The following is a 26,657-nucleotide window of genomic DNA, read 5'->3' on the forward strand; positions in this document are numbered from 1 at the left end:
TTGGGGTGATGGGAAAGCGTCCCCTGATTGCTGTTCTCTACCTGGGCAACACAACCGTCAAAGTACACCCTACTGTCCGTTTCAGAATGGGTCTATGTGTTATCTGAAGCAAAAGAGTCACTAAAGACAATTGCAGGCATGTTAGCAAACTGCTGAAGAGACAGTGGGAGCTGGGTGGACCACACGGGATAACACTAGTAACTAAAACAGATGTCAGGACAGAGGCTCTGCCTAACACAGAGCCGCTCCCCAGGATGCAAAGCTCAACCTGGCAGAGGCCAAGCTCAAGAGTCACCTGTTGCCATGTCCTCAAAGGCCAATCCCACTGTTATGGAATGCCAACAAAAGTTAGCAATGCTAAGTAAAACAAAACACGGTTTTCTGAAATGTTTTAAATTTGATCCAAATAAAATTCACATCAATTTTCTTCTTCAAAATACACGCCCACCCCGCCCAGCAGAACCTGTGCAAGCAAAGGCAAAGGCAGGGTGAGCACCTGGAGGCAGACCAGAGCCACAGCATTCTGCAGCAGCAGGCACCACAAGGAGTGCGTTCTGCAGGTCTTCAGACAAAAGAACCAAGAGAGGATAGAACCAGATCTACAGAGAAGCAAGGAGCACCACCAATGCACAAGCCAGCTTTGCTGCCATTCACTCTCAGAAGTTACCACATGACTTGGACTACCTAACTTCTTCAAGTCTAGATTTAAAAAAAAAAAAAAAGTCATGGAACCTTTGGAGCTAGAGGTGTAGCTCAGATGGTGCTTTCCCTGACATGGTGGTCTTGGCCTTGGGTTCCATCCCCATCCCTGTCCCCATCCCCATTAACACACACACACACACACACACACACACACACACACACACACTCTTGAGAGCCTCTGCAGTAACGTAGTAACACAAATTCAAGAGGCATAAAAACTAAACTGTGGAGAGGGAAAGGGAATAGAAAAGACAGTAGGATTAATTGGTCATAAAATTTACTAGCCTCCTGTATGACCATAAGAGTAGAAACCTAAATACAGTAAGTTATACTCTACGTATGTACATTCTGCCAAAATACATTCTACTGTCATATGTAACTAAAAATAAAAATTAAAAAAAAAAAAACTACACTGCGAGAAATCTGTTTTAAACCATGAAGTGGTAATGAAGTTCCACAGGCTGGGCATTGAGTCACATTAGGGGAAAGGGCTCACAGAGACATCATGATGTGTCCCACATATTCCTCAAAGACTACCTACAGGAGAACGTTAGTAAGAGTTTCATAGGAATTATATTAAAGGCTTTCCTTCTTTTTTCCTTTGAGAATGATAAAAAAATATTATTTTTAATTTTTTTCAATGACAAATATATATTCATTCACATAATAAAACTTATGATCTATTTACAATCCTACCAATTCAAAAACCTTCTCTTCCAAGTCAGGCACAGTAGCACTCAATTGAAGTCCCAGCTACTCAGGAAGGCCAGAGAAATGCTCAAGGCTAGGAGCTCAAGACCAGCCTGGGCAACATAGTGAGCCCTGTATCAAAAAAAATAAATGAAAGAAGGGACAGATGGAGGGGAAAACCAAAGAAATTTCTCTTTCATTTTTGGTAGACTCTCTTCTTTAACCAAGACTTTTTTTTTTATTATTTATATTATTTATACATGGATACAATATATTTATTTTGTTTATTTATTTTTATGTGATTCTGAGGATGGAACCCAGTGCCTCGCATGTGCGAGGCAAGAGTTCTGCCACTGAGCCACAGCCCCACCCTAACCAAAAGACTTTTTAAAGAATAGTTAAAAATCTATCTAGTTAAGTTTATCCACTAGATACTACTTATCTTCATCTAATTAGAAACACATTCACATCCTGTGTGGACCCCTGTAATGCCTACAAGCAACCAACTTAAAAGACAAGGTAGGCCAGGCGCAGTGGCACATACCTGTAATCCCAGGGACTTCTGAGGAGACTGAGACAAGTGGCAAGTTCGAGACCAGCCTCAGCACTTAGCAAAATCCTCAGCAACTTAGTGAGACCCTATCTCAAAATAAAAAATATAAAGGACTGGGGATGTAGCTCAGTGGTAAAGTGCCCCTGGGTTAGATTCAAGTACTCCCAAAAATATCAAGATTCCTGAGAGGCATGGGGGGAGTGTTGGAGAGTACTATTGGCGAAATTATGTTGTATGCATGTATGAATATGTAATAAAAAATTTCCATCATTATGCACAACTATAATGCACCAATAAGAAACGTGGAAAGGGAAGGGGAAAAAGAAAGCCAAGGTGGCTGCCAGGTGCGCTGACGCACACCTGTAATACCAGGGATTTAGAAGGCTGAAGCAGGAGATCGCAAATTCAAAGCCTCAGCAACTTGGTGAGACCTTAATCTCAAAAAAAAATAAAAATAAAAATGGCTAGAAATGGGGCTGGGGTTGTGGCTCAGCAGTAGAGTGCTTGCCTAGCACATGTGAGGCCCTAGATTCTATCCTCAGCACCACATAAAAATAAATAAATAAAATAAAGGTATTGTGTACAACTACAACTAAAAAAATAATAATACTAAAAAGGGGGGCGCCTGGGTTCAATCCCCAATACCACATGCATACACAAAAAAAAGTCTAAGTGGCCATAAAGACAAACATTGAGACCAACAAAAAGGAAAAACTCAGAAGTAAGCCTCCGCATACATGTCAGATGGTTTTCAGGAAAGGTGCCAAGACCATTCTGGGGGGGAAGACAATCTTCACTAAACAGTATTGAGACAGCTGGGTGCCCACAAGGAAAAAAATGAAGTTGGACTCCTAACTTTAAAACCATTAAGTTTAACTTATGATGTATAAAGACCTAAGTTAAGACAGAAGACTACAAGACTGAGAAAAAAATCGTTGTGGAGAAAGCTTTAAGACAATGAATTTCACAACGTTCTGTTGGATTATGGCACCAAAAACACAAGGACACCAGGAAAAAAAAAAAAAAAAAACAGCTAAAATCTCCACACATCAAAGGACACTATCAACAAAGTAAGAATGTGCTAGGCAAGTGGCACTCACCTGTGATCCCAGCTACTGGAGAGGCTGAGGCTGGAGGATCACAAGTGGTAGGCCAGTCTTAGCAACTCAACAAGATTCTGTCTCAAAAAAAAAGAAAGAAAAAGAAAAGACTGGAAATGTAGCTTAGACGTGGTTTTGATCCCCAGTTCCACGGAATAAAATAATAGTTACAGAGAAAAGAAGAAACCATGAAATGTGAGAAAAATCTTTGCAAACATGTATCAAATAAGGGACTGATACCCAAAATATATATATTTCCCATAACAAGGGAAGAGCCCAGTTGAAAAGTGGACCAAAACAGACATTTTTTCAAAAAAGATATACAAACAGCCAAGAAACACATGCAAAGACACCCAGCATCTCTAGTCATTAGAGAGCTGTAAATCCAAACAAGACACCATTTTCCCACACGTTCAGATGGCAACTATTCTAAAAAAGGGCAGAAAGTAAATGTGGAGTCTGTGGAGAAACTGGACCCTTTACACTGCTGATGGCATCACATGGTATGGTTGCTCTACAAAACACTATAGCAGTCTCTCAAAATTACAGGATCATAATATCCAGCAACTCCACTGTGACAACCCACATACCTTTGGGTCTCTATCTAAACAACATAAAAGAGGGACCTAAACATATGCATCCCCCTGTTCACAGCAGCATTATTCACAGGAGCGAAAAGGTGGAAGCAATGAACTGGAAAACAAAAAATGAACACATGATAAATGCTCACAATGGAATACCATTCATTCTTTAGAGGGAAGGAAACTGACCCATGCAACAACACAAAGGAACCTTTAAGAGGGTGAAGGGAGCCAGTCACAAAGCACACACTAGGCTGTGGGCATAGCTCAAGTGGTAGCAAACGAGAGCCCAGGTTCTATCCCTAGCACTGCTGACGCACACATGTAACAGGGAAAATGTTGTATGATTCCACTTGTGAGAGATACCCAGAGCAGTTAAAATCTGCAAAAAAGCAGGATGGCAATGCAGCAGCTTCTGGGAAACAGAGAGAAAGTCAATGCTCAATGGGTATACTCAGAGCTATTGAAATGGTCTTATATATACTTCATAATAATCATCTCTAAAAACCCCAAATTGGGGGGGCTGGGGTTGTGGCTCAGTGGTAGAGCACTTGGTCTAGCATGTGTGAGGCAATGGGTTCGGTTCTCAGCACTGCATAAAAATAAATGAAAAGGTCCATCAACAACTAAAAATATATGTAAAAATAATTTTTAAAAAAGAAAAGAAAAACCCCAAGTTGGCCAAAGTTCAGTTCTAATGCTGTTTTACTAAACAGGGAAAAATTCATTACCTGTGCCTTCTCAGTTATGCTACCCAAATTTCCAAACTTCTCTCTTAACCTGAGTAAACAAGGCCAGGCACTGGGAGGCTGAGGCCAGCATGGGCAACACAGTAAGTCCTACCTCCACAGACATGAATACCTCCTCTAGCACCAACCATCATGGCCTTTTGCATTAAAAACATGAGCTGTAAAAAGCGGGGTTCTCACCTGAGCCATACCACCTACCTAGTGACTCCACTTTGGGGGTTTTTAGAGCACTTATCCATGATCCTCCGCCCAGAGCCATGGAGTGCACTCCAGTGCCTGCTTCAGCACACTGCCAGCATGCCATTCGTCACAAGCCTCGTTTTACCAAGTCACCTCACTAGCACCAGCTCAACCATGATCAATGCTTCTCTCAAGGTGTGCTGCCAACACCAGGTGTCCAGTTCATTTAATTCAGAGCTAACTCCTTACACTGCCACATGTACATCAGGACAGGCATTCTACTTGAGAAAAACACCCTCTTCTGTATGAGTCAAAAACCTAATGCTTCCTGTTAAGACATGGGTCTACTAACAACCTTAGATCACAGTGGCCAATAGACCCCTTTCACCTAAGATTTCTTAGAGTGGCAAAAGAATAATTCTGTAACCACACTGGAAATAGAACCACAATATGCCAGAGCTGACCTTGGCCATGCCCCTATATAACAGACCATGAATGAGATCAAATGAGCAAGTCTAAGAAACAACAGCCCAAACCACACACAAGAAAGAAGGAAAGCCAGGACTGCCACCAAAACAACCAGGGGACCCAAGCCATGCCAAACCACCAACTGTGGCAGGGTCAGCGATCTTGGCCCACAGGCCAAATCTGGCCCCTTGTCTTTTTAATGTAACAGTCTACAAACTAAGGACTGGCTTACATTTGTATCCAGTTGAAAAAGAACTTAAATTTCTGACAAGTGAAAATTAGGTGAAATGATAATCTTGGTGTCAACGGAATTTCATGGCAGGCAGCCAGGCTTACGCGGCAGTCTGCGGCAATGGTACTACCACACAGCAGAACTCCGCAGCTGCAAAAAAGAATGTGCTGGCCCACAAAGCTTGAAATGTCAACTCTGGCCCTTCACAGAAAATCTGTGAGAGAGAACAGAAAGTCAGGCCCACATGCTGCAAGGACCTGCAGAGTACTAAGCAGTACATAGAAGCAGAGCAGGCACCACCACGGCCAGACAGCAACTCCTGCAAGGTTCCAAGGGGCCAGCAATCAGATGGCATCAGACTTCCAAGGCATTAGCAAGACAGCAGAACCTGTGCCTGCTCACACCTGCACACTCCCCCTAGGGGAGCCCACTTCCAGCAGGCAGAGGGCTGCTGTGCCATCAGGCAGGCAATGCCCACTCCTCTAGAAGTCTATCATGAGACAAAGGGAAAATCCCCCAAATGTCCTGATGAACTCCCAATACCAGGGAAACTTCTACCAGGGAAAGAAGAGCACTGTGTTCCAGTCACCAATCATGCTTTTCAAAATGTTAGGATGTCGATCACAGCAGGGACCAGGATGAGGAGCAGGTACATGGGCACGAAATCAATGTGGTACCTAGGAAAAGATGCTGACAGAACCCGCTCAACTGAGCAGGGACAGTCACCCTACACTAACATACCAAGAGCACACCACACTCCTTTCTGCAAGTGGCCCAACTGCTGGCAGCAGTTCTCTCAAAAGGAAATGGTTCCCTTGCTTACCTAAAACCTGAAGGCTTACTTCACACTTATGTGGAATTCCACAACAGGCAGCTGTCAGGGAATGAGGAAAGATGGGGCTGAGTGAGGCTCTGGGAGGGGTGGGTGATCATGGACAAACAACACAACATTCTAGAAACCCCTGGACTGTGCATTTCAAATGGGGACTTTTGTGTCACATGAACTATATCTCAGTTAACAATTCTGAAAGGAAATTCACCCAACAAGATATAGCCCCAGGCCAAAAAAAATTTATCAGACATGCAGAAAAGCAAAGAAATACAACCCATAATGAAGAAAAAAGAAATGATCAATTAAAACCAGCCAAGAACCTAAACAGAATTCGAATTAAGAGACAAAAGACAATAACAGGGGCTGGAGTTATACTTCAGTGGTAGAGTGCTTGCCTAGCATGTGTGAGGCACTGGGTTTGATTCTCGGCACCACACATAAGTAAATAAAATAAAGGTCTGTCAACAACTTAAACAAATGTTTAAAAAAAAAAAAAAGTAACAGCTACTAATACTAAATTCCATGTTTCAAAAGTGTTAAGACATGAAGATCTGCATCCCACCTCCAAGACACAGCACCAGGTACAGGGTGAACTCCTTCTGGATATTGTAGTCAGACAGGGTACACTGTTTGCCAGCAAAGACCAATCCTGCTGGTAGGGGCGGGGGGTGCCTTCCTTGTCTTGGACCTTTGCCTTGACATTCTCAATGGTGTCACTGGGCTCCACCTCCACAGTGATGGTCTTTCCAGTTAAGGTTTTCACAAAGATCGGCATTATCAGTGGTGGCAGCACACAGCAAAGAAGCTAGGGACCCTGACCAGCAAAACCATCACTCAGCAAAAAGCAAGGCACTAAGCAACTCAGTGAGACCCTATCTCTAAATAAAATACAACATAGGGCTGGAGATGTGGCTCAGTGGTCAAATGCCCCTGAGTTAAACTCCCAGTACCAAAAAAAAAAAAAAAAAAAAGTATGAAGACACAACCCCCACCCCAAGCACTTGGAGACTATCTCCTGGAAGTTCCACCCCCTACTCACTGGGGCCTCTCTGGAGACCAGCCCTGCCCCGTCACCTCACTGGTATAAGTAAGCTCAGTGTGGTCCGAACAAAGGTTTACAAAAGACCCTTCCACTCCAAACTCCAGGGACTTCAGGAGTTCTCTGAAAGGAATAGCAGGGACACGCAGAGATCGAACACGTTTATGCCCCAAGTCTGCTGCACCAAGCAGCTAAAATTAAGTGAATTATTCCTAACTTCTAGTTTTAAAAACAAAGAAAAGAATATTTCTTGAGAAAAGAAGGTGAAATTTAAAACTTCTGATTACTTAATTAGATCAATGCTGACTGCATTTTTCCCTGCCTTGAGTACTTCAAAGTAAAATGAAGAATGATTAAGAGACTGTTTCACTGCGTGACCAACTGTCCCCAGTTTATACACCATGAGCTGTTTGTTGCCTTCTTAAAGCACCTGTAACACTCCACATGCAAGATGTACTGTTCTCCCTGTTCCGAACACTGCAGTAAATACACTTAAGCTATCACGGATGAGCCTTCAACACCACAGGACACTGTGATGGAGAAACCTGGTGGGGAGGCTCTACTGATTTAGCATGAACTGGAAGAAACTCAAAACAAAAAATTAAACAACTTTCAGGATGAATACAGCGAAAAGGAGATTTGTGTTTAAGCAGTTTCTACAGATGTGCCAAAGGGAGGCCTTCCTACCCTCACTGGGATTGTGGCTGCAGCTCCTCCATCCTGAGGAAGAGCACTAACTGAGGACGATTCCCTACTCTCATCAGCTGGGCTAGCTCTGTGGCTAGCACAAAAGGCAAAATTGAGGCCTTGTCATGTATAACTAATTAAAACAAACTTAATGTGTTGTTTTTTTGTAATATTTATTTAGTTGAGGCTGGGGTAGCTCAGTGGCAAAGCGTTTGCCTCCCACACATGAGGCCCTGGGTTCAAACCTCAGCACCATATAGAAATAAATAAATAAATAAAAATAAAGATATTGTGTCCATCTGCAACTGAAAAAGATATTTTAAAAAATATTTGTTTAGTTGTACATGGACCTTTATTTTATTTATTTATATGTGGTGCTGAGAATCGAACCCAGCTTTTCACACATGCTAGGCAAGCGCTCTGCCACTGAGCCCCAGCCCTAGCTTGTTTAAAAAAACTAAGAGGAAGATATTATCCCAATTCTTAAAAGGAAAATATGTGAATGTACCTGTGTTCACAGATTAGAACACTATCTACAAATCCTGCCTGCAGAAAAGGGCTAAAAACACTTCACATCCATTCACAGCCAAGTGGCAACACAGGAAGCTCTCAGGAGTCAAGGACAAGGCAGTGGGGCTGAGGAGAGGGTGTGTAAGGACCAAGTCAAGGACACACACCCACAGACAAGGGCCAGACTGAGCCTGGGCAGAGAAGCCACTGACACTTAGGAAAGAGAAAAGGAAACACTTACCTCCAGGATCCTGAGGAAAGCACAGGACAAAGAATGCCCTCCTTCCTACAGTTCTCACTGCAGATGCTCCTCTAAGCCTCTAAACCTGGAAACTCCAAAAGGTTCCTCAGCAGCCTTTAAACTGCTGAAAGCAATGCTTAAAACCTACTAATCTGAATCGCTGCTTGTGGGGTGATCTCAAACCTAAGGAGTTCAGGAACCCTGAAAGAGATGAACTGAGTTTCACAAATAGCAAGAACTCAACTCTGAAGGAGGCAACAGAAAATGGTTTTGTCAGTCTGCTCTGAGAATGAGCTTCAGGTCACAAAGGAAGGCAATCACTAGATGTCCAAGGTGCAGGTGATTCATTCCTCAAATCAGGAAGGGTGCCCTCAGTAATCTGGGACACCTTACAACAGGGAGAAAGGAAAGCAGTCCTGCACCAAGCACTTACTTCCTAACCACCAGACCACGCGCAGATCCTAACCAGCCATCCAAGCACGCGATACTGGTTTTATCTCAATTTTTCGTGAGCTAAGCTACATTCTCTGCCAAAGGGCACCTGAGTAGTAAAAGCAGCATGATTAGCGGTGCTTCCCACTAACCAGGCATAAAGCATTACTCACGGTGAAAACAGAGGAAGATTATGAAACTGGAGCTGGTAGCGCCCATGCCTGTCTGAGGTCTCCTGCAGTTCTACAGCTCAGGTTGACTAAATGTGAAGGTGCTCCCAGCTAAGCAGGGGTGTACCCTGGGGCAGTGGAGCAGGTAACAGCACTGTGTGTGTGTGTGTGTGTGTGTGTGTGGTGGGGGAGGGGATCTAGGATAAGATGAAGGTTCTAAATCCAAGAACACCTGCCCATCCTTTCTGAGGCTGAAGCTGCTGTCAAACACTCCTAGAACACAGCTTCAAGAGAGCTGAGGAGGAGCCAGAAGAACAGGAGGCAAACAAGGGCATGAGCTTGCACCCTCATGCCCCAAATCGCGGTGCTGTCTATGCTTCTGGTTTTGCATAGATGGGGAAAGGGCACCATTACAGTTTCTCAGTTCAACATTAGAGGGTCTGGGCATTTACTCAAAGAAAAAAAAAAAGGAAAACCCTCCCATATTCCACAAGTCACACAGCAGTGACAATGAGGAAGCTTCTGGCATCTGAAAACAAAGATTAGAGTAAGGAATCACATACTGCACTCTCCGGTCCTGTTAATGGCCGTGCTATTATTTCACTCACTAGAAGGAAGACTAGGCATCCACCAAGATGGTCCCGAGCCCTGTGTTTGGCACTTCAAGAATACAAAATATCATGCAGTGGGACAGACAGTTATGTAAAGGAAGATGACAACACAGAACAGTAAATTATTACCAGGGGGGCAAAGGGTGAGGATGAAAACCTGACCAAGTGGGGTGGAAGTTATGGGCAAAGCAGAGCTGTCATGAGCTCAGGAGGATTTACTGGGGGATTGGGGCCAAGAGGCAAGCAGGTAGTGACTAGGGCAAAAGTAAGCAGGAGAGAATTCCAGACAGAAAGCAAAGACTTGAAAGAATGAAGTCATCTCTAAGAAACAAAATGATCAAACCAGATCTGCATGTGAGAGAGATCAGCTTGGAACCAGTGGTGGACACACCTGTGATCCCAGCTACTCAGATCAGAGGCCAAGATAGGAAGATGCCAAGTTCAAGGTCAGCTTAGGCAAAAACCTGTCTCAAAACTTAAGGGAAGGGCTGGGGTTGTAGCTCAGTGGAAGAGCACTTGCCTAGCATGTGTGAGACACTGGGTTCAATTCTCAGCACCGCATGTAAATAAATAAAATAAAGGTCCATTGGCAACTAAAAAATATCTTTTTTAAAAAATTAAAAAAAAAAAAATTAAGGGGAAAAACGGGGCTGAGGATGGAGTTCAAAAGTAGTGGGCTTGCACAGAATGCATGAGGCCCTGGGTTCAATCTCCACAAAAAGAGAAAAAGAAGAAGACTTATCTTGGTAATTGTGAGAAGTCAAGGATCAGTTAGAAGGCCAGGGCGACAATGCAACGTATGCCAAGTAGAAATGAAGACTTCTCTCCCCCTAAGGCTGTGAAGGTGGAACAGGCAAGCCCTCGTGTGGAAGCTTTAATTCATCTAGCTGCTTTATTTTATTTTTGTAGCAAGAGTCTGTATTTTCCTATTTTATGACCTCTGAAGTATTCCAAGGGCCTGTCTTAACCCTAAGAGTTGACATGTTGGTGGGAATAGTTAAATATTTCCATTTATTTTAATCTTCTTTTGTACATGTAATCATGTAAAGCAAATGGTGAAACACTGTTCTAATGATTTACTGAGAAGGAGAAAGACTCAACTTTTGGGCAGAGAATTCTCTCCCACTATGTGGAAACTGACCCACACTGATATGTGGATCAGCACTGTTGGCCCAAGTTTTGTCTCTAATTTATTGCACCTGACTTTAGGATCCAAAAACCAAAATTTGAAAAAAAAAAATAAGTTTTTTGCCACGTTGTGCCCTTCCTTCCGGAACTGTAAATGAGCACTGTAATGGTACCTGTTTACACTGTGAAGTGGATGTTATTACAGAGAACACAGCAGAGGCTCCCACTGTTGAGCTCATAACGCCTAGTAAACATATCACCTGTGGAGAAATCCATTAGGACCTTCTGGTGCAGTCTATGTGAAATAAATTTTGAATATTTTTCTTTAAAAAAAAAAAAAAAGGTCAGGGAAGGTGGGACTGAGAGTGTAGACAAGCTAGAGCAATTAGAGCTGCTTAAGAAGGAAAATGACAAGTGGCAGTGCTGTCCCAGAGCAGCAGGAAGGCCAAGGAGGCTACAAAGACAGAACGCTGTACTTGCTCCTAGAGTCAGTCTACTAGCTGCCTGGCAAATGGAGGAGGTGGCAGCTCAGGGCTAGAATCCCACAGGCCCTGGCCCCCGGCTCACCACCACAGACCTGGGAAGCAGTCAGGACAAAGGAAGGCTTGAGATCCGGGCAGCAAGGCACATGCACAAGCTCTCTCCAGCCAACCTGAAGCCAGCAGTCTCTGTCCTTCTCCTACATAGGCAAGCAAGCCCAGGAGGACTTGTGAACCGAGAGAGGGCAGAATACCCTAGGACTGCTGCTTGGGAACCCAGGGAAGGCTCTGAAGAGCACCCTATGCCAACACAGACCCAGGGGGAAGACAGCTGCTAGAGGAACAGCCATCCCCACAGCCCAATGCCCTGGCCTCGAGTCCACACAGACAAGTCAAGGGCAACTTTCTCATACCAAGAATTAAAAGCTCCAACTTAAAGTTTTAACTTTAGAACTTCCTTACATAAAGAATAAAAAAACTACCCCATGCTGGTGCCACTGCGGTGCTCTTCAACTAGCATAGCCTAATCCACTGAGTGCATTTCCTGCCTTTTATTCCACTCTGCCACTACTTCTCCAGCCACTGAATTTTCTGAAGATGTAAATTTGAAACAAAAAGTTTCTCTCCTTCTTAAAAGCTGGCTTTTAATACAATCTACTTTTATGCACACCTATTTGTGGAGTACGACAAGCAGGAAAGCCCAGTCTCCTGCCCTGCACAGTAGTTCCACACAGGGGTGCAGGGTGGCAGGACCAACAGCACATGGCAAAGGCAGTGGCATGCCTCTTGCAGTAAGTCCTACGTCAAAGCTTCTGGGCTGCCACTCCATGATGACATGATGTTATTTAAGACTCATTCTTAGCAATTGGAACAACTTTTGTTGCAGGCTTAAAAGAAGCAAGCTGCCATGTTGCAAACGTCCAAATGGCAAAACACACTGGAGGCCTTGAGCAGAGATAAGAGCAACCCTCAGGGACAGCCAGCAAGGAAATGGGCTTCATTCAGTTCTACCCTCAGACACAGATTAGTTCTGCCAATAACCTGAGAGCACCCAGGAGCACCAGCACTCCACTCAAGCCTCTGGATGAGACCTGAGCACAGCAACAGAAAGGCTGTGCCCAGACTCCTGACCCACAGAAGCTGAGAGATCATACATGTGTGCTGCTTCAAGCAATCACATCTGTGGTGATCTGTGACCCAGGAGCTTAAGGCAAACACTCCCACAGGTCCCACTGAAGGAGAGTCACGGCACTCTTCCTCGTTACTCCTTGCAGGCAAGAATGGCATTAGGTAGCCCTGGTCCAAAGGAAGAACATCAGCCCTCACTCATACCACTACACCAATCAATCTAGACCATCTTCCTTTAAGTGACTTCACAGCTTTGACAAGTTATTATATCTCAACTTTTCAAATGTAAATTGGACAGAATGCTGCTCTTCAGATTAAAAATCTAACTCTGCAAACCTTCCCATAATAATCCACGCAGACATGCCAGCAAGGTGACCAGTTCTGCCCGGCTAGGAGCTGCTTCCCTTCTACCCCTCCACAGAGGCTGCAAAGCTTTCCCTGCCCTCTCTTCCTACCCCTGCCTGCATGATGAGGACCTCAGCTAGGGGTCAGCAGCAGGAACTTTCACAGTTCAGGACAAATCTTAGCATGTATTATTCAAGCAGTAGGTTCTCAGCAGACCATCCCAATTGCTCTCACTAGGAGACAGTCTTACAGGACAGAGAAGGGCTACAGAGTCTAGCTCACAGGTAAAAAGAAAAGCCATGAGCACTCAACAAGAGAACAAAAGCCCTCAACACTCAGGCAGGAGGGAGAAGATCACACCTTCCTCATTATCCAGGTTCTGATGGTCTGGTGACCAACTGGGATGAGAAGGAGGACGCCTCAGTGCCTCCCCTCCAAGCAACACTGCTGCTCACTGCTGAGGACTCAGAACTGCATTATTAAAGCCATGTACCCTAGCGCATGATCCAAAGTGGAGTCACTGCCACACTGGACTGTTTCCATAGTAACCAGAAAGAAAATAAAAAGCAACCAGTTTTACATGAAAATTATTCTCCATTACAATAACACTGCAGTCAGGTAAAAGATTTTGACAAAGAAATAAGCAGACAACATCTATAATATCAATGCTAATGATTTATTCACCAATCATACAAAACAATCATTTTCCTTTAAATTCTACAACAACGTTTTACTGTTCACCCCAAAGTCTGAGAACTATTTCATAAACACTGAACATTTCTATCTGGCGAAGTGATTAATTCCAGCTTCTCATGAGGCCTGAGTTAGGAGAATATCAAGTTCAAGGCCAGCCTGGGCAACTCTAATTCCAGCTTCTCATGAGGCTGAGTTAGGAGAATATCAAGTTCAAGGCCAGCCTGGGCAACTTAGAAAGACCCTGCTGCCTCAAAATTTAAAAAAATTTTTTTAAATAGGCTGGAGTGTGGTACAGTGCCCTGGGTTCAAATCACAGTACCACAAAATAAAATAAAACAAAACAATCCTATCAAGGAGGTGGTTGGTCCACATTTTTTAACTAGCAAACAATAGCAACAGATACCGCAAAAGTCAAGGAACAAACCTAACGGTTATAATGAAATCAAAATCATGTTCTCTGCTTTAATGTATAGTAGTCAAGCAAAGAAATGCCCATAACAACAACTGAACAGTCGATGAATAAAAGGCAGGGAATAAGCACACCCCAAGAGCAAGGAATCTTAGCCAAGGCCAGAATCTTCATCAAAACTCCAAGCTATCAGCTGGGCCTGGTGGTGCATGCTGGCAATCCCAGCTCCTCAGGATGCTGAGGCAGGAGTAGGGTCAGGTGGAGGCTGGCCTGGTCAACTTAGCAAAACCCTGCCTCAAAAAAAAAGAAGGGATCTGAGGCTGTAACTCAGTAACAGAGCGCTTATCTGGCATGTGTGAGACACTGGGATTGATCCTCAGCACCACATAAAAATAAATAGATATTGTGTCCATCTACAACTAAAAAAAAAAAAAAAAAAAAAACTTTAATTTTTTTTTAGTTGTAGATGAACACAATCTTTGTTTTATTTATTTATTTTTGTAAGTGATGCTGAGGATGGAACCAAGCACTCAGCCACTGAGCTATAGCCCCAGCCCCTAAAAAAATTAAAAAAAAAAAAAAAAAAAGAATAAGGGTTGGGGGTGTATCTCAGAGATTGAGCACTTATCTAGCACAGGTGAGGCCCTGGGTTCAATCCCTAGTACAAATAAATTTAAATTAAATCTGATTCAAGTACATCAACTCATTTCCCATCACCAAAAAAAGGCATTTGCATTCAGAAGATCCTATCTTCAAAAACTCTTCTTGTTTGTCAAAACTTAATAACCCACCACATCAGGATGAACACTGTTCCTCTTTGAGGTAGAATAAGAACTCATTGGAAAACTTTTTAAAAAAATATTTTTAGGGGGCTGGGGATGTGGCTCAAGCGGTATTGCGCTCGCCTGGCATGCGTGCGACCGGGGTTCGATCCTCAGCACCACATACAAACAAAGATGTGTGTCCGCCGAAAGCTAAAACATAAATATTTTTTTAAAATTCTCTCTCTCTCCCTTTTAAAAAAATATTTTTAATGTAGATGGATATATTTTATCTTATTTATTTATTTTTATATGGTTCTGAAGATCAAATGTAATGCCTCACACGTGCTCAGTGAGCCACAACCCCAGCCCCTGGAAAACTCTTAATTGGAAGAATATTGATATCCTCTAGCTCTAGTTTATTTAGAGAATAGAGTGACTATTTTGTTCAATATAACTCACATTAACATGAAGAGATATAAACCAAACCCAGCCACACCAGGAGCAATATCCAACACCCACCCCGCCCTTGCCCAGCAAGGGCAGGTGGGCAGGTTGCAACACAGTCCTGACTCAGCCAGGCGGGGCTCCCAGCCCAGCAGTTGCAGACTCAAGCCACGAGGACTGGCCTGCCCAAGACGCCTTTTCTCCCTGGTCTACACCTGACCAAGTGTTGGCTGATTCTTCCAGAAGGAGCCACATCCCACATGATCCTCCCACAATGGATACACAGGCTGAAAGGCTAGAGCAGAACTCCCTACACCCAAGCACAAGACTGCCACCCTCGCCCCTGATTTCCTATTCCTCATGATCCCACATGGCCTTCTGAAATCTCCTTTACCTCAGAAGACTGTCCGAGAGCTGCTGTCTCCTTCCTCAGACACAAAGAAAATCCACAGCGATGACTTGGAAACCATGAGGGGACTCATTCTGCACATCACAGCAATGGCATTCACCTGTTCATCAGATGTTCCTTGCAGAGTGGCAACGACATTCGTGACAAGTCTGCATTAACTGTTCCACCAAGAATGTTGTCAGGGTTTTGTAGACAGAAACAGAAGACCCTCTATCAAGTCCAAACATCATCCAAACAACAGCCCTGTGAAGGCTTTCACCTTCAGGAAGCGTGTCTAGTTTGTCACATCTTTCAAAGTTCAGAACATTATGCAGAACACAAGCCAAGACATGGCAAGCCTTTAAAATTAAATCCCAAGCCCTCATACACTGTTGGTGAGCATGAGCCAGTACAACCTTAACCAAAAGCAATCTAACTAGATCAGACTCTCGGAAGGTAAGTGACAGGAAACACTTTCACAGGTACAAGAGCGTGCACAGGATACCACCATCACAGTAAACACTGGGACAACAATGGCGAAGGTAGACCAAGCTGAGGCACACACACGTTGCCATGAAGCAGCTATGATAACACATGATAAACTCCAAGAGTAAGTTTTAAAAAGGCAAGGTACAGAATAGTACACACCTACCAGAGCAGCCTCATGCACACACACACACTTCTGCATCCAAGGAAGAGCCCTGGTAGGACTCCAAAGCAGTACTAAAAGGCTGGGTATCCAAGAGCTAAGACTCCCCTCATCAGCGGACAAAAGGAAACCACAATTGTCAATTAAAAAGCAAGCATAAGGATAAAAGCAGCCAAGCATGGTGGCAGGACGAGGTAGGAGAATCCCACATTCCAGGCCAGCCTGGGCAAGTCAGCAAGATCCTATCTCAAAATAAGAAAATAAAAAGAGCTGGGGATATATAGTTCAGTGATAGAGAACACCTGAGTTCAATCCCCAATACCAAAAAGAAACAAGTGAGAAAAAGTTCTTCGGTCTTATCTTAGTCTCATCTATGTAAGTCAGAATTAGTTTAGCTTGCTACTTTGACTCTCAGAATTAATGTGAAGTATAAAAATATCACAAAGCATCTCTCCAGTATTCCTACCATCAAAATGTCAAACAGAGAAGCTGAAAACCCAGTAAAATGCAAACATGTCAAACCTTGGCCTACACTCAAGTGTCTGCACTGTGTCCCCTTCCTAGGTTTGGCTGGAACATTTGAAAGTGCATGGCTGTCAAACACCTCGCCACTCAGAGCCTGGGCAAACACTCCCTATGGAGAAAACAATCTGTGAAACTGCAGAATCACCATAACGCTAAGCAAATCAATACACTACTGATACATCTGATGCCAGTTCACGAACATACACATCCGTGTCTCCAAGCATTCCAGATGGAGATGCAACCAGTTTCCTCACTGCATGTGGTCACAGGGACATTCAGGTTAAGCAGCTACTGACATACCTCACAGATGCCAATCACAGTGCTGGGCCACCAACGGAATAGGAGAACACACACAGCACAGCATGCACAAACATGAGAACATCATGACAGTGCAAGCAGCCAGAGGCTTCTACGCACATGGGCACCCGGAGTCCTCAGCAACACAGGGAGGGAAAGCATCATTCTGAGCTTCTGTTGAATGAAGAGGTTCTGGAAACAGTGGCAATGTAACACAACGCTGAACACATTTGGGGCCAGTGAACTGAACACTCTGGGGATGTGGCTCAGCAGTAGAGCACATGCCTAGTATGCCTGAGCCCCTGGGTTCCATCCCCAGGGCGACACACACACACACACACACACACACACACACACACACACACACAAATGGCTAAAAAGGAAAATTTCAGATAACACAATAAACATTTCATATAAAAAAATATATCAGGGATGTGACTCAGCAGTAGAGCGCTTGTCTAGCGAGTGCGAGGCCCTGGGTTCAATCCTCAGCATGATATAAAATAAATAAAACAAAAGTATTGTATCCAACTAAATATATATATATATATATATATATATATATATATATATATATATATATATTTAATATTTAATTCCAGGAGCAGTGACACTGTAATCTCAGCTACTTAAGGGGCTGAGGTAGAAAAATGGCAAGTTTCAGGCCAACAAGTCAGCAAGACCCTGTCTCAAAATAAAAGAATGGCTGGGCTGTAGCTCAGTGGTAGAGCACTTGCTTAGCACACACAAGTCCCTGGATTCAATCCCAGTACTTCAAAAAAAAAAAAAAAGTACGAATGTGTGTATACGTATGGGGAATGTATATATTATATGTTTGTGTATATATAGAAAATGCATTTTTATAGGGAGGGAAGAATTTATGAACACATAGGGCGCGGTCACACACCAACTCCATAATGAAAAGTACTGCATCAGTGCTTCCTCACTACTTTGCTCTGCTCTACCTGAAGACCCCTTTACAATGAGCCACCAAGTCTGCTGTGAAGCACTCAATTTTGAGCCAGAGAGATGATTACAGCCACCTTGGAAATGAGGTGCCAGGATGGCCAGCACAACTGTGCCCCAACCTCACTGGAGGCTGGAGCCTTGAAGAAATCATGGAGCACTGTAACCAGTCACCACTCTGTCTCCACCGTACAATTTTTTTCTTTTTCCAGCTTTCAGAAAACTGGTGAATATCATCTCTAGATATCATTGTGCTTACTGGGAAAATAGGTCACAATAAAATAGTTCTGGAAACATGACACAAAAATTTTAAATGCTAAAACTAGACCTAGTATTTGTTTCTTGGTGTATTATCCTTTCTATTCTAATTTATTATGACTTCAAAGGAACCCCCAAAATCAAATAAAAAAATATAGCTTAACTTGGGGGCTAATAAACTGATTTTGTGCTTCATGTTTTCTAGGACAGTTCCTAACTGGTGTCTCTGACAAGACACAAAGGCCCAGGGCATAGCCACTGTAGCTCAGCCCATCTGAACTGGACTTGGGAAGCAGCAGCACATGCAGGCTGTCCAGCATAGACCCAAGAAACACTGTCCAGGATTACAGGCAGAGTTGGAGAAAAAGGAACATAAAACTAGCACCCCACAGCCAACAGCAAAAAGGAAGTAGACAGGGGCTGGGGATGTGGCTCAAGCAGTAGCGCACTCGCCTGTGTGGGGCGCTGGGTTCGATCCTCAGCACCACATAAAAATAAAATATAAGATGTTGTGTCCACCGAAAACTAAAAAAATTAAATAAATAAATATATATATATAAATAAAACCTTAACTGGTGGTGTTAGTTTTTCCTTTAAAATCCTTCAAACCCACGGAAGGCATCCTGTTCAAAGAATGGTCTCCACATTGTTAACCACACCACACTTGAATATTCCCCACCTGAGTCAGCCCACAATGCCCCAGAGGGCATGGGTCTCAGGTCTTGCAGACCGGGCCCCATGAACAACCTGCAGACTCTACTTACATAAGCAACCAAGCTGTGTACAAATGTGTCCCTAGACAGTTACAGCCAGCATGAAGTGGCCCCTCACTCCTTACTCTCATCCACCTTTCCCTGATGGAATCATCTCCAACAACTAGGGTTTCTCCCTGTGACGGCTCTCATAGGGATTCTGTGCTGGTGCTTAAGGAAACCCCTTATTTCCATCAACTCCAGCATCGAAGAACCACATCACAACAGAATGCAATTTTGATCATTCCAAAGTTTTTCAAGGTGGAAATCATCTGGAAGCTTAAAGTTGCCCTCACTCGGGTCCTTGGGCCCATCACCGGTTTGTACATTAAGTAAATATATTCCTCAGGCATGTGTGAGCAGTAAGTACTTGCTCCCAGGAGAGTCCCATCAGCAGCAAGTCAGTCCCTTGAGCATCAGGCCTGACATCTAGGTACCAGATGACCAGCCTCAAGACAACCTAGCACCACTACAAAAGCATTAATTACAGGGAGGTTTACTTCCTGCACACAACCAATGTGGCTTGTCATGAAAATATCTCACTACTTAGGAATGACTTTTAATAAAACTGAGGGCTATTTAAAGCAGCCTGGGGGTGGAGGGACTGCTTGCCTAGATTAATCAGCACTTGATGTCTGCTTTTGCATGAGTTAGGCTGGTGGACTCCGTGAAGTTTCTACCCTTGCCCTTGGCATTCTCTTCCTGAACCAAGGTGGATACATAAAGACTGCCACTGCAGCAACAGTAACAGGAGGGAGCAGAGCAAAGGCAAGGGCTGGCCAGGTTCCCGAGGGAGACAGTAGAGCTACACTGCTTGCTAAGGCTTCACTAGTAAACTTCCTATTTACAAAACCTCCATGAAGCCAGCAGGGAGAAACATTCTGTTAATAATGCAACATTAAGGGGTTAGTGTTGTTGTGGCTCAGTGGTAGAGCCCTCGCCTGGCATGTGTAAGGCACTGGGTTCAATCCTCAGCACCATACGAAATAAAGTTACTGTGTCCAACTACTACAACTTAAAAATATATATATATTAAAGTAAAGCCACTAACATCTGGAATTTACCTGGGTTTTACATTCTACAGTTCTGTTTTTGTTTGTTTGTTTGTTTTTGTTTTCAGTTCTGGGACTGAACCCCACTGAACCACTGAGCTACATCCATGGCCCTTTTTTCAGACAGGGCCTCACAAAGCTAAGCCCAGGCTGGCCTCAAACTTGCCATCCTCGTGCCTTGGCCTCCCATGATTTCAAGTGTGTATCCCCATGACCAGCCAATTCTAGAGCATTTCTACTACCTGATCAAATCCTAAATTCAGAGAAACAGACCCATAAGGAATTGAAATCTAAAGTCACCATCTCACCCACATGGCACACTACCTGTCAGTGCCTAACAATGACAAGCTGGGGCATGCAAACACAGAAACACAAGATGGGCAGGGGAGCAAAGGGAGGGAAAGGTACTTTTCCCCCCTGAGATGCAGGGGGTGATCACAGGGCTATAGCTCAAGTGGTAGAGCTTGTGCTCGGCATGGGTGAGACCCAGCACCAGTTTAAAAAAAAAAGAAAAAAAGTTACCAGCTCACAGAAGTTAGCATCAGTCACAATAAGGGTCTACTTCTCTGGAGCACATGCAGGATTCCATGTCCAACAGTGCATTTGTTTATTTCAGGAAAACCACGTGAGTGAAGTCTCGTGTGAAATTCTCTACCAGCTCCACATCTCATGAGATGGCCAGCGGAATTATCATGAGTACAGGCTATAGGCCAGGGAGCTTGGCCAACAAGGAGAGGACACAGGTTCCAGTCCCAGCTCACCTGCAGCTCAGCACAGCACCTGTCACTCTAAGTGGAAGTGTAGGCTGGAATGAACACCATGCAAGCAATACACAGAATAAACACACACTACCATTATTCTACTCCCTACAAATCTCCCCCTCCCTGTTCAGGCCCACAACCTACCTCGAGCCTCCCTGGAGGTAAGGCGTGCCATTTTCAAAATGAGGTGATGCTTAGAACCACAGAACTAGCTATCCAGTGCCCTTACATCTATTATTTAATACTCTATCAAGCCTTTAAGTCTTGGACAACTCTAGTCTCAGAATAGAAGCTATTCTATTCACTTTAACAGTCCATGAAGGACTGATTTCAAACCCAACAGCAAACATTTTGAAACCAAATAGCTCTGATTAGCCAACTGATCTTAAAATTATTTTTATTTAATTTGACTCACTGAAAGCATATCCATCAAAAGCATCCCTGGACAACAAAGAAACACCCAGCCAGTATGGGTCAGGCAAGGAAAGGTCCTTCTGTATCAGTGCTCTGTGGAACAAGGGTAAAGTTCACCCAGCTCCCATGGTTCTAGCAGGAACTGCATGTAGCTTCTAACCCTAGTACAACTGTTGATTAGCCCTCTGACAGGGAAAACCATAAAAGCAAATTCCCTCAAGATAAGCAAACTCCCCACCCCACCCCCACCCCCACCCAGCAAAAGTGAAATGTTTCAATGTGAGAGAGGGTTGGTAACAAAGGAGGTTTACATAAAATAAACACAAATTGAATGTACCACACAGCCTGGCCAGCCTCCGCCACCCCTGGAGGTGCACCTGGCTGAGCTGGGCCGGCACCCTGCAGAAACACCAGCTGCCAAAGCATTTACACAGCCCCCTTCCCCTGTCAAGCGAGGTCTGAAAATATTAAATGGAGAACTCCAGAAATAAACAATAGGTTTTAAACTGTGCCATGTTACTGCCCGCCCTTGGTCCCCAAGTCCACAGTGCTCATGTATCCTGGAGTCCATTCAATCAACCTTACTTTAACAGCAGCCCCAAAGTCCAAGAACAGAGAAGCTAGCCATTCAGAAATGTCAAGGAGAAGCCCTCAAGTACTTCTTTTCAGTGAAAGGTGAAAGTTCTCAATAAGAAAAAGCATACCCAACTACTCAGGAGGCTGAGGCAGGAAAATCTCAGGTTCAAGCCAGACTAGGCAACAACTTAATAAGACCCTGTCTTAAAACAAAAAGGCTGGGGACATAGCTCAGTGGTAAAGTGCCCCTGGGTCCAATCCCCGGTACCAAAAACAGAAAAAGCATACCACACATAGGATTCAGGATGGGGTACTATCCAAGGTTTTAAGCATAGGCAGCAGAAGGAGGGAGTAGTCTTAGAACACATCTCCCTCAGATAGAGGGGACAACTCTACTTCTGTTCTTCTTTCCTTCTGCCTGTCACCACCCCCTTCAAGACTCTCCAGGTCCTCCCAACTCCTGGAACAGCTCCTTGCCAGAGCTGGCCAGAAGGACTCTATTGGCGGCACAGTACTCCATGGTCACTTTTCTGGGGCAGGTATTCCTGAGAATTCAAGTATTATTCCTACAGTACATTTCAACTCTCAATGACTACTTCTATCTGGTTGTTCTACATTTTTCTCTGGAAAACAGCGTTTCCAGAGTCCTACCTTCCAGCGTTTCTAGTAAAACACTCTGCAAACCTGATGCTCAACAGCGCAGAGGATGGTGGAGGAAGCACAAAGGAGAGGATGACAGTGGCCCTACATTCAGCACCTCCCCCACAGGGCTTTCTTCCCTGGCTGGGTGAGGGAGCACAGGCTGTACTGCTGGGCTCTCACCACACCAACCCTGCCTCCCCCTTGACAGGTTCATCCTCCCAGGCCCATGTTCTTGGACTGGCTTCCATTTCAAGCAGATTTAGCTGACCTTCTCCCATCCCATGCTGCCTCCACAGCCCCTGTCCAGAGCCTTCTCACAGCAAAGGTGGACTCCACACCCAGGCACAGCTTGAGGAGCACTCTCCAGTGGGCTTCTAGACATCTGCACCAGAAGGACAGTTTCTTCCAGGCCTATCTCATTTCACAGGACCCAGTCCATAACCCCGTGCTTTAGTCAAAGGAGTGCAACTCCCCCTATCTCAAAGTAGGGCTTTTGTCCCCATCATGTCAGTATACCTACAACACAGCCTGACATACAGCCAATAAAATCTGTGGACTAAATCACTAAACATGAGAGAAACCCTCTCCATAAATCATATAATTCATTCCAGCTGAAGAAAGAAACAAAGCCATTCTCCCACTACAGAAAAGGCTGAGCTAACTCAAAGCTCAGCTCTGCAAGTGGTCACCACCCTGCCAAAGGTGCGAACAGTTCAAAAACATAAAACAAAGGTCATGTGGTACTTTTCAACACTCCCAAAGTCATGAACACAAGGAAAGACAAAAACCACTACAGGAAGAGAGGAAGGATCCTATATGGAACCTTAGAACAGAAGGAACAGGACTGGCAAAATGGGTGGACTCTAATGAAGTCTGAGATTTCCTTAACAGCAAAGTACCAGTGTTAATTTTTTAGTTTCAACAACCTTACTACTGGGATAAGTCAACATTGAAGGAACCCAGATGAAGAACTTAATGGAACTTTTACAACTTTTCCGATATTTCAAAATAAGTTGATTTAAAACAAAACCTCATCCAGAACTTGAACATATTTGGAGGCTCAGTAGCCCCAATGCCACACTCCACTGACCAGCAAGGGTCAGCCAGACGCACTGGCCATGCCTGTGATCCCAGTTACTCAAAGGCTGCAGGAGGATTGTTAGTTCCAGGCCACCCAAGCAACTCACAAAGACCCTGTCTCAAAATTTTTAAAAATTAAAAGGGTTGGGATATAGCTCAGTATGCCAGGTCCTGGGTTCAGTCTCTACTACTAAAAGGAAAAAGGGGAAGGGGGACATCAAAGCCAGCACACAGGACCTGCTGCTGCAATGCAATCCTGGTGTGGGAGGCAGAAGATAGCCACCACCACCCCCAAGGCCATACCTAATCCCTGGATCACAAGGAAAAGTGAAATAAGGCTACAAATCAGTAAATCTTGGATTATCCAGGTGGGCCCCATGTGATCACAGGGTCCACAGAAATGGAAAGGAAGGCAGATGAGTCAGAGATGCACTGATAGTCCCTTTGGAGGAAGTGGAAGGGCAACTGACCAAGGAGTGTGGTCAGCATCTCCAAGCCGGAGCAGGCACCAAGACCGTGCTCCCCTTGGCCTCCAGAAGGTACCAGACCTGCCAACACTTTGATTTTAGCTCAAGGTGATGGTGTCAGGTTTTTGACCTACAGAACCCTAAGATCAGGAGACTGCACTGTTAAAACATACGTCTGGTGATTTGTTAGAGCAGCAATGGAAAATTATCAAAGACATCACTGTTCAGGGTCAGCATTTCTCCTCCCACCCTTCACAGCCTGCCTTTCCCTTCTCACACCTTCCATCAACCTGCCACCCCTTGAGCTAACATATTTGGAGGCTCAGAAGCTATAAGATAAGGAAAGAGATGGGTCAGGTATAGATATTTTTCTCCCTAAGCTTTCTAACACTTCACTGTCTTTAGCCTCTTAAATGTCTTTTTCAAAGGCTACTGTTTCCGGCTAGGCATGTAGCTCAGTGGTAGAGCACTGGCTTAGCGTTTGATCCCCAGCACCACGAAAAGAAAAAAGTTGTTTCAACAGCCTCCTTTAGAAAGCCAATCACCTGATGAGAACCCAAGTTTAGGAGAATTAGGTCTAACTGTTTTTCTAAAGAAAAACAAAGTTCACCTATAAATCTCATTAAGGTTACACCCGCTTAAAACTAAGTTATAAGGGAAAGCACATACCATCTTTCTAAGTGTCATACTGAAAGATGAAGGATACAATCCAAACATACCTCTCTCAAGTATTAGGGAGAAACTCCACATAAGAAATACTGAGCATTAAAATATTTAATAAGCTGAACCAAAGAACTTCACATTTCACATGACCATTCTCAAATAAAATAATCTATGTAGGTAATTTAAATAAACTAGAAGCGAATTTACAATTCAATTCAATACATACAATTTCAGCAAAGAAAAATCCACAAAGCCTAATGCCTCCTTGAAATGTGAATCAACCTTGGAATTGTGGACTGTTAACAAGACAATGCCAAGTTTTCAACCCAGCTTTCTGACTCCAGAAAGCTGCATTTTCTTCTCTGCCATCATCCAAAAAGGATTTTAATGTTATGTACATCCCTTAAGTAAGTAAAAACCTTAATAATTTTTTTAAGCTATTTCTTTTAAGAGTGTAGCTCTGGGGGTTTTTTGGTCTTTTTTTTTTACTTCCTGTTTTACAGGATGTAAAACCACATTTAAAAGCATGATAAGAGGGCAGGGGAGCAGCTCAGTGGTAAAGCATGTGCTTGCACGCACCAGGCCCTGGGTTTGATCCCTCCCCAGCGTTTAAAAAAAAAAAAAAAAAAGGTGAATAATGGGATGTAGCTCAGTGGTAGAGCGCTTGCCTAGTATACATGCAAGGCCCTAGGTTCAATCCCAGCCCCTTGGGGTGGGGATGAATACCAACAAAGTTCAGTTTCTTTAGACTGATAAGTTCCTCACAACTGAAATTGAAGCAGAATAGCCATAATGATCTCAACTTGACACTACCACCAGAATCCAAGGCTTTTCTGTTTATCATGCTATATATCAATGTAGGGGGAAACAGGCTAACCATAACTAGTCAAAAGCTCATGGGCTGGGATGCAGTAGTAGAGGGTTTGCCACAACAAGAAGCCTTGGGTCCAATCTCCAGAGGGACAGGGGTGGGAACTGTACAAATCAAGCACCCTAAAGCCATCTTCCTAATAGGCAGAAATAATCATTATCCCAGGGTATTCACACTGAGAATGAAAACTGCTCTTAGGAGGAGAAAAAGAAGAAAACAGTCACTACTAATATGCAAAGACTACTGATGTGTAGTCTTTTTTGCTACATTTTAAATGAAAAATAACCTGTTTTTCTGTCTTATTTTGGGGGCAGGGGTGTAATGGTGGATTGAATTCAGGAGTACTCTACCACTAAATCACATCCCCAGTCCTTTTTACTATATTTTGAGACAGGGTTTCTCCAAGTTGGCTTCGAACTTGCAATCCTCCAGGCCTCCTCTTGCCTCAGCCTGCCAACTTACAGGAATTAGAGGCGTGCACACAGCAAATAACCTGATATCAAAGTTATTAGCATTTATAAGTTTAATTCCATCAATTCATAAAATCACTTTATTCCAAACTCATGGCCTAGGAAAGCACTCTACCACTGGGCTACCCCAGCCCAAGGTCACCCTTTTCTGGGGGGAGAGGTTACTGGGGATTGAACCCAGAGTGCTTAACCACCATGCCACATTCCCAGCGCCCCCCCCCCCCCCCCCCCGCCTTTTTAATGTTTTGAGACAAAGTCTTGCTAAGTTGCTGAGGTTGCCTTTGAGCTCTGGATCCTCCTGAGCTGCTGGGATTACAGGCATGGGCCACCACGCCCAACCCAAGGTCACATTTTTAAGAATTAATCAAGTCATGAGGGGAAATTTTCTATGAATTTTACTTAACCGTGTCAGAAAAAAAAATTTTGATCTAAGTGGTAAAAATACTTTGTTAACAACAATTTCAAATAATGAACAGGTATACACTGTCTGCTTTACCAGAGTGCCTCAGACTTTCAAGATTATAATTCATTGCACAGATGCCCAAGACTGGAAGCTTATGTCTGTCTTGCCCTCAGCCAGGTAGTAAGGATGCTGCCCAACAGCACCTCTGCCAATACCATAGGAAAGAAACAAAAAGGCACAGCCCTTGAAAAAT

At 43.9% G+C, this 26,657-nt stretch overlaps 1 protein-coding gene across 6 annotated transcripts in view; it reads right to left on the bottom strand.

Moving 5' to 3' along the window:
- Window positions 1-26,657, bottom strand: part of Ankrd11 (ankyrin repeat domain containing 11) — a 154,046-nt gene that overhangs the window by 121,347 nt on the left and 6,042 nt on the right. The window lies entirely within an intron of this gene.

This window comes from Marmota flaviventris, chromosome 18, assembly GCF_047511675.1.
Source record: "Marmota flaviventris isolate mMarFla1 chromosome 18, mMarFla1.hap1, whole genome shotgun sequence".
In the NCBI taxonomy this organism is placed as follows: domain Eukaryota; kingdom Metazoa; phylum Chordata; class Mammalia; order Rodentia; family Sciuridae; genus Marmota; species Marmota flaviventris.